The 9,084-nt window shown below is 50.0% G+C and overlaps 1 long non-coding RNA gene across 12 annotated transcripts in view; it reads left to right on the plus strand.

Moving 5' to 3' along the window:
* The window catches only part of LOC107196001, an 18,925-nt gene that overhangs the window by 8,435 nt on the left and 1,406 nt on the right, over positions 1-9,084 (plus strand). For 4 of the 12 annotated variants that reach the window (XR_003047676.1, XR_003047679.1, XR_003047671.1 and 1 more), the window contains 4 exons: positions 616-676; positions 2,997-3,071; positions 3,632-3,696; positions 4,025-5,676. This is a non-coding gene — a long non-coding RNA (uncharacterized LOC107196001). Of the gene's footprint in view, positions 1-615; positions 677-2,399; positions 2,683-2,996; positions 3,072-3,631; positions 3,697-4,024; positions 5,677-5,821; positions 8,040-9,084 lie in introns of those variants that run through there. The other 8 variants (XR_003047678.1, XR_001517312.2, XR_003047673.1 and 5 more) reach the window with 8 other exon arrangements.

A 9,084-nucleotide genomic window follows, 5' to 3' on the forward strand; every position in this document is an offset into this window, starting at 1 on the left:
TCAAGGTCTTCCGTGAATGCATCTGATTGGCGGAGCCTGGGTCATGTGCCTATTCCCCACTGTCACCAAGGCTGGGAAATCGAGTTTCTGGCTTCTGTCTTGGGGAAGCATGGATCTCTAATGTGGGATTTTCCCCAAACACAAGACGAGCACATTCAAAGGATTCATGCAAAGGCGGCCACGGCGCACAACAGGAATCTATTATGCAGGTCCTTCCAGGTTTTCTCCAAGGGGACTCAGGAGCAGGGAATGTTGACCACAGCTCTCATTTCTTATGTGTCCCCTGTAGTGCCTAGTATTGTGTGCTGCCCGTTGTAGGGACTGAATGTTGATGACCACGGAGAACACTGGCAAACCTAGATAATAGCCAAGAAGTAACATTTAGTAAGCATTCACGATGCGCCAGGCGTTTTTCTGAACGCTTCCATACATTGCCTCATTCAATCCTCATGACAGACAGCTTTATGAGATAGGGATGATTATTAGCCCCCTTTCACAGATGAGAAAACCGAGGCCCTGAAGGGTTAAGTAACTTGACATAGTAGGTGGGAGAGCCAGGATTTGAATCTAGCAATTTCAGTCTGAGACGAGCTTCACCACTGTACTTCCTAATAGATGGAAGATGATGAAAGATGGAAGGAAGAAAAGCTCCCCGGCCAGCACTCAGGGAAAGGAGGTGAGTGCCACTAAGCCGTCGTCCTGCCGTCAACCCGGGAGCTCAGGGGAACTACCCCGGGGTGGCATGTGCATCATCTCATACTCCCTGAGCCAGGGTGGGTGTGATGCTGGCGTGAGGCACTCTGACAAAGTCCTTGGGAACCCTGAGAGGGAGGCGTGGGAAGAGGCAGGAGGGAGGAGGGAGGAGAGAACCTGCAGCCGGAGCTGCAGGACCAGCCCAGGAGGCCCCGCCTGGTGTGGCCGAGGAGGGCCTACGTCAGAGGACTGGTTTCTGAGCTTCCGCACTCAGCTGGACTGGGCAGAGGCTGGTTTTTCTGAGAGGGCAGGGAGGGCCCCAAGCTGGTCCCTTGCCAAGGTTCTGCCTGGAGAGGGCCAGGATGTCCTGAGGGTTCTTCCACAGTGACCTGAGGAACAGCTGGGCCTCGGAGGGTCAAGACAGACCATCCAGGCTGAGGTTCATTTGTAATGTGGCTCAGGTACCCGCCACACACCCAGATGCAGAGACCAGGACCTCTGTGCCTGCCTGAGGGGAGCCCTGGCTACTCCCTACTTCTGTAACCTTGGGCGTTGGAACATTGCTATTTCTATTACACTGGGGGAAAAAAGATGAGAAAAGGAGCAGAAGGAGACAAAAATAGAAAGGACACATTGCCACAGCTCCAAGTTTTCCCTGTGTCCTTGGCCGGGAGGACTGGGCCTCAAGCCTCCCACACTCCAAGTCCAGAGCACAATTTCAGAGTATGCATACACCAGGGGTGTTCGTCATTCACCAGTGAGCCCCTCTCTCCAGAAAGCTGGGACTTGCCTAGCAGCTTTCTTTCCAAAGGGAAACAAGGTGCAAGGTAGCTGGGCTTTTCTTAAAGAGAACAGAAGAGAAAGATAAAAGAGTCTTTTCCTTCAACAGCATTGATGATAATGTGAGAATTGAGTGGTTAATTATACACTAGCAGGGCATTTCCAATACACACATGAGTGACAAAAATAAGGAAGAAAAGTGAAAGAAAAGAAATTATCCACTAGAGGTTTTTATTGTAATAGCTAGGTGACTATGAAATATATAGTTTTAAAAAGTTCAGTTGAACAAATGTTTGCAAGCATCAGTAATGTTCCAGAGTTTTAAAACCAGATTAATATTTGCAACAACATGAAAAACACTAATGCCTTGCCTGTGCCCTAATATCTGTGGAGTGTTTCCCCACAGATAAGAAGTAGAGACATTCTTAGAATTTAAAGAATGAGGTGAGGCCAGGGTTGCCAGATAAAATGCAAAATGGCCTGTTAAATTTGAATCCTAGAAAAAAGGACGAATATTTTGTTAGTATAAATTTGTTCCAAATATCGCATGGGACATACCTATACTGAAAAGTTATTTGTTGTTCATCTGAAATTCAGATTTAACTGGCTATCACGTATTTGCTCAGTCTGGCAGCCTTGGGCGGCTTCATATCCACGCCAGGAGGGAAAGGCAGAGTAGCGAATTCTGGGAAAGGAGCCGGCAGGCCTATGGGGAACGACAGGACTCCAGGCGGGCCGGCCTCGGGCTTCAGGGCTGCGGTGGTGGGGCCCTGGGAAAAGGCTCCCGGCCTCCTCTGGGACTCCGCCTCCTCGGAGGGAACGGGCGGAGCCCGGCAGCTGCAGAAGGAAGCCTTGAAAACAACCTGAAAACATTTCAGGTTTCTCCGGGCCCTTGCCAGCGCAGGAGAAGCCAGGCTCAGGGTGGCAACGTCCACGAGTGCACTGCATGCTGGCCCGTCTCCCGAGGGGTCACCCTGACCGAAGGGGTATAATAACACTTCGCCAGGCCTCAGCCCATCCTGTAAACTCCCCAGCCTGCGCTGGCCTCCCCGTCAGGCCTGGCTGTGTCAGCCCTGCCTCACACTGAATTCCCCCACATTCTCCGGGGCTGAGGTCATTGAATATCTCCCGGGCCTTTCCTGCAAGGCTGATGTGCCAATCCAGGGGCATTAGCTGGCAACTGTTTGCCTGCCACCTGGGAAGAGGAAGGTAGGCACCGGCTCCGCAGGAGCCCTGGGGAGATCACTGGAGGCAAGTGGAGCCTGCCGGCCTGAGGGCTCCTGGCAGCTGCAGACCCAGGTCCCTGAAGGCCCCCTGATGTGCTGGCTCTGATGCCCCCCCCCTCCCCAGGGCCTTCCTCACAGGGCTTCCTGGGAGCTGTTCTTGTGTCCTTTTCCAGTGAACAAAAAGGGGAGAGGGAGGGGAGTTTCAACGCGAATGTTGGACCAGAGCTCGCACGGGAGGGCTGAGAGAGAAATGAAGGACAGCCTATGAGCAGAGCATCTCTTTGATAATTTTGCCAGGTGCTTTTGGTCCCGTTTTAACAGAAGGTGAAACTGAGGCTCAGAGAGGTTATGGAGCTTTCCTCAGGTCACACAGTAAGTAACGAAGTCAGAAATCCCACCCAGACCACCCTGACTCTACAACCTGGGCGCATTCTAGTTGTCTTTGCTGCCCAGGAGGACATATCTACTGTCAACTCTGTTATTCTACTATATTAGAAGAACAGAGGTTATTCTGTCAGGTTCCTGCCTCCGCCACTACCTCCAAGACTTGGCTTATGACTATGAAATTTCCACTAGAAAATAATGCTGAAAGGAAACAGCTGTACTTCTCTGTGTCCATGCCAAGAACTCATCTCCTGGGCTTCCAGCCCTCCTCCCACAGAGCTGAGCGAGCACTGTGGGGCCAGGCTGCGGTGGTCTCATTTGGTAATTACAGACTGAAAACCAACCTCATAAACCTGGCCTGCGTGGTCGGTTAAGTTTGGTAAAGCTGTGGGATAGAGGCCCCCATAATGTCACCTCCCCACACCCCAAGGGATGCTAGGTGTTGTCCCTGCCCCCTTAGCCCTCGGATCTCTCACACAGAGGGGGTCACGCCTTCCTCATCTTCCTCTTTTGGCTTTGACTATTTCTCTTGTTCTCTGACCCTCCAGCCACCTCGGGTCACTGTTCCTCCTCCTCAGCACCTCACAGCAGTAAGGTGACAAGAAACTTTCAGGTGAGCGTGGTGGGGAGAGGTCATGGGGCGGGACTGGGAAAGGCTTGGGGAGGGAGAGCTGGGAGTGAAGTCTTCTAACCGCAGACTTCACTCGTACATGTATCCCTGTCTCTGCTCATCCATGCGTGTGGGCTGGACGGGGAAGCACAGAGCGAGATGGAGGCCGGATGCCGGGTTCCACACAGCCTGGCTCTTTGCTCGGCGTCTGTTCAGAGAGGCACAGTCCCTCAATGGAAAGCTGCGAACAAGGAGCTCTCCCTGCACCTCCTGTGCTGAGGAAGGACTCCCGCATTTCTCAGAAGTGCCTTTCTTTTGTCACACCTTGCAGCTCCTCCAAGTCTCCAGAAACATCCAGCCAACACAATGTCTTCTGGTTGCAGTGTAGATTTCAGAGCCACTCTGCTTGGTTCAAATCCTGGCTCTGAAATAATCAGACTTGGGCACATTACTGAATCCCTCTCTGCCTCAGATCCCTTTCCTCTGGCGTGGGGATAAGAGCATCTACTGCCTAGAGTTGTTGTGAGGATTATAATGGTAAGTCACGAAAAAGTTAACATAGCACCTGGCACACGGTAGGAACTATGTAAGTGTTAGCAGCTATCGTTGTTATTGCTGTAATGATTACTGCCTCTCCCCTTCCCTTTCCTGTCACATCTCCAGCCCAGTCTTTTTCATGTACTGTCCGTCCAAAGCCTTGGCAGGCTGGCTCAGCAGAAGTATGCTTAGAGGGTGATGTGCGTGGGTTGGAAGGCTTCAGACTAATGGACCTGTGCCTGAGGTTTGAGAAATGTGTGGGGACCCCTACAGATGATTCTCAGAGGGGGAGGAGCAAGCTGGCCTCCGCTGTACTGGAATGAAAGACCGCCTGCCTGTAGCAACGGAGAGCCTCCTGGTAGTGAGAGCTTCTGCTTTAGGTCCAGACAGTTCGGTTTAGAGGAAAACCAGTCAGGCAAGGGACCACTGAGTGTGTCAGGGTGGAGGCCGCAATCTGGAAACTTACACAACAAGACTCTAGTGGGTTGACTGCTGGCTCCGCATGTCCATGTCCCAGCCCCTCAAACTGTGAATGTGACCTTATTTTGGAAAAGGGTCTTTGCAAACGTAATTAAGAATCCCAACATGAGATTATTCTGGATTATCCAGGTATGTCTTAAATCAATGACAAGTGTCCTTATAAGAGCAGCAAAGGAGAATGTACAGATCCAGAGGAGAGAGGGTCATGTGAGGTCAGAAGCAGAGCTGGGAGTTATGCAGCTGAAACCCGAAGAAAGCCTGGAGCCCCCAGAAGCTGGACGAGGTACGGAAGGGAGGCTTGGGAGTGAATGCGGTCCCGCGGGCACCTCCGCTTTGGGTTTCTGGCTCCCATAACTGTGAGTGAATGCATTTCTGTTGTTTTAAGCCACTCAGTTTATGGTCATTTGCTGCAGTTGGTCCAACTGCATGCCCTCTTCCCTTCCAGAAAGGCAAAGATAAGGGGGCATGGTCTGAAGTGCGGCGGACAGAGAGAAGTCAACCTCGAGGGCTCTGTGGAGGACTCTCATCAGGGCTGCTGCACGTGATGGTGCAGCTTGCACACTGCTCAACAGTGTGCCATTTACAGCATGGTTGTGGATGCGAATATTTATTGCTATTTTTTCCTGCAGGGGTCGGTACGGTGTCTTGAGGAAGGGGTGCCTTTTCCTAAAATGCGCAAAACATCTCTTTGGCTTTGTTACGTTTGGGTGAGATACATCTAAATTGTGTCATTCCATAGAACTTTCTGCAAGGAAATGTTATATCTACACCATCCAATACAGTAGCCACAAATCACACATGGCTCTTGAGCATTTAGAATGTGGCTTGTGCAACTGACTAGCTGAATTTGAAAATTTGCTTAATTTTAGGACGTGGTTCCATAGTGTAGTGGTTAGCACATCTGCTTTACACGCAGAAGGTTCTGGGTTCGTGCCCCAGTAGAGCCACAGTCCATGCCACCCTGAACAAGCTGGATGTCTGACCTTGGAAGCTAAGCAGGGTCGGGCCTGTTTAGTACTTGGATGGGAGACCACCTAGGAAGAGAAGGTGCTGTAGGCATAAATACTAATAAATAAATAAATTAATTAAAATTTACTTAATTTTAATTAAGCTTAAAAAGGCACATGTGGCTGGCGGTTACCATATTGAACACACTGCTCTAGGACAAGAAAATGGAAGCTCAGGACTGCTTGATACAAAATGTAGTGACCAGAAGCGTGACAACTATTCATCTGACATTGTTCAGAGAACCCCTGTGACTGCACCTCTTATCGAGTGACAGTGAGGGGTCACACGTGAACCGAGGCGGCGGTGGAGGTGGTGGCATGCAGCGAGGGGTGTCGGAGGGTGTGAGAAATGCCCCCTGGATCCGAGCAAGGTCCACCAGCAACAGGATGAAGAGAGAATGGCCCAAGCAGGTCAGAGATTGCTCTCCAGTTTGCTGGGTTTCTCCTCTTCGTCACCCTTTATGAAGCTGTCAGTCATGAAGTTAGTTTGTTAGAACCTATTTGTTTTCATCTCTCAATTTGAAATAATGAACATTTATATGGGGATACGCAGAGATGGGCAGGGGCGCCAGTCCAGGGGCTCTTGGCCTTGGGGTTACTCTCTCCTTGAGAGGGGGCTTTTTGGGAACAGGTCTGTTTAAGCTCCCAGTTAACTCTGCTACAGGAAGGCGGGAGCCTTCCCTTTCTCTGCCGCCCCGCGATGCCCGAGTAAGCTGCACATGTTTTAACTGCCAGAGGGCAAGACATTTACTCAGTGTGGCTTCATCCCTTGACTCCTCAAGACTTCTCTGAGGTGGGAATTGAGATCTACGATGTCATTTGGTGATTGTCACACTCTCCAGTGTCATAGACAAGCAATGAGAGTGGATTTACTGGAGACTGTCAGGGTTAAGTCCTAGCCAGGCAGCGAGGGCCTGGCTACTCGGGCCCTGTTAGCCTCACCTGAGAGCTTGTTTGAAAGGCAGACTCCGACCTGCCCACACCTGTGGAATCAAGACTTTGTGGCAACGGAATCTCCAGGTGAATTCAGTGCTCAGCAAAGCTTGAAGAGCTAGAACTGAGCTAGAACAAGGCCCATTACCCAGCATTGATTTAAGGGACTTGTCTTGACTTAGTCAACAGAACTGAACTGACTTTGCCGTTTCAGAATTTTGTTGGCTTCACCTCCCTGGAGAAACTTCCAATAAAACATAAATCTGCCAAAATGCTTTTTGAACACAATTATCCCAATGGAATCCCCTTCCTGACGCGGCTGTTCCGAAAGCTGCGGGCCAAATGTGTTCCACATTCCGGTCTTTGGGTGGGTGACCCTTTGGGAGTCGGGTTGGATCGGGAACCTCCTTCCTGGCTCTGCCTCTGTGCCCACTTTTCCTGCCCCACCTGAAAGGACGTGCCCTGTCCCATGGAGAACTGTAGTATCTCCGCCCTCACCCAGTGGCTTCCCCACACCGAAGCCTGGAAGGGAAGTGGTCCCACTCAGGATTTTCTGGAGGCGTCCAGCAGCCTATGGCGGATATCAAAAAAGCAGAGGAGCCGACTCTAAAGAGCTTAAAGAGACAGCATCACACAATTACAAAGTGTTATTAGCAAGTCCACAACATCATACAGCAAGAGATGCAGCTGTTTAAAATGATAATTTTCTTAAGAGATTATTTATTGAACAAATAGTAAGGTATAAAATAGAATCTTAGTGTCTTCTCTTTTTTAAAAAAAAATAAAAATATATCTATAAGCATAGAAAAAGCAATGTCTAGTTAGATCTGTTCCAAAATCTATGTTTTCAATGCTCTTTAGCCATAGGGGACACGTCCATAGTTGGATTTCTCGGCTCGTTGCAGTGAGAGAGAGTGCCCGGCATGGGCGAAGCAGGGCGTCTCAATCGTAGAATACTGGAAGGGGCTCGTGTCAGGTCTGGCCTTCTGGCTGGCACTTTGGAGGATAGTTCAAGCAAGCAGGGCTTTGCTCTGGATTGGACACTGCCAGCAAGCAGGGGCAATTTTTTGTTTGGATAATTCTTAATAATTACTACCAAGGTGAATGGAATAAGGCTATAATTGGTAAAAATACAAACAAAAACAATGGTCACCCATTAGCCAGGATAGCAGGATGTTTGGTTATTTTTGTGGTGTGGACAATGCTCTTGTTTCTGTCATTCGGAGACTATTACAGAACGGTTTTGTTTTTGTTTTGATCTTCACAGTCCCAGAGCCTTTGGCCGATGTTGGTGTTCTGAGGAACTGGTTATGCTCAACAGCAAAAGACCAAAGCCCAGCTCTGAGCACCGGGCCATCTCCTGGCTGTCAGAAGCTGCTTTGCTCTTGCTCAGTGGATGGGGGGGAGGGGCGGGGCACCTCTGGGTGTTGGGATAAAGGGTTATTTTAACTTTCTCCTTCATATTCTGGAAAAATTTTTTTTTTCAAGAATCACGTATTACATCGATCTTTAGAAAAATACCTATTTCCTTTCCGAGAAAAAAGTCACCTATAGAAACAAATGCTAACCTGGATAAACCGTATGCTAGTGTGTTTGGTGCGAGGGGCAGACAGCCCAGCACTCTGAGTGCCCAGGAACAAGAGTCACAAACAGCTGACCAGCTCTACGTCTTGCATAGCAGCTCCACTCAAACATTCTCCCAGGTCTATGGCCACGCCAGCCCGAACATACCCAATCTCTGATCTCGTCTGATCTCGGAAGCTAAGCAGGGTCGGGCCTGGATAGCACTTGAATGAGAGACCACCCAAAAGACCAGGTGCTATGGGCGTTAAAAAAAAAAAAAATTCTCCCAGGAGGCAGGCTGGGTGTGCCCATGTTGGAGTTTAGATTAGATGGAAATAGGTGTTGCTCATGACCTCACTCCAGGGCCCAGGTGGTAAGGAACGTGGCTGGCTTATCAGCACTGGACGGAGGCCACCTGGCACCTTGGACATCTGCTTGGTGGGGCTCTCAGGCAAGAAGCTGTGGCATGGCCTAGAGTTGAGGTCCCCAACCCCCGGGCCGTGGACCAGTACCAGTCTGTGGTCTGTTAGGAGCCAGGCTACACAGCAGGAGGTGAGCAGCAGGCAAGAGAATGAAGCTTCATCTGTATTTGCAGCCGCTCCCCAGCGCTAGCATCACCGCCTCAGCTCCACCTCAGGCATTAGATTCTCATAGAGGCACCGGTCCCTGGTGCCTAAAAGATTGGGGACCACTGATGTAAGGCATCCAGCACATGTTACCACTAAGATTCAGTTTCTCCTTCTGAAAAAATGATGATATTATTTCCTTGGTCGAGTGGTTTTGAGGATTTAATCTGACAGGATTGTAAAGATTAAGTGAAATAATCCAAGTAAAGCACTTACCATGCAACCTGGCCCATAGTAAGTGCTCC

This window comes from Pteropus alecto, unplaced genomic scaffold, assembly GCF_000325575.1.
Source record: "Pteropus alecto unplaced genomic scaffold, ASM32557v1 scaffold164, whole genome shotgun sequence".
In the NCBI taxonomy this organism is placed as follows: domain Eukaryota; kingdom Metazoa; phylum Chordata; class Mammalia; order Chiroptera; family Pteropodidae; genus Pteropus; species Pteropus alecto.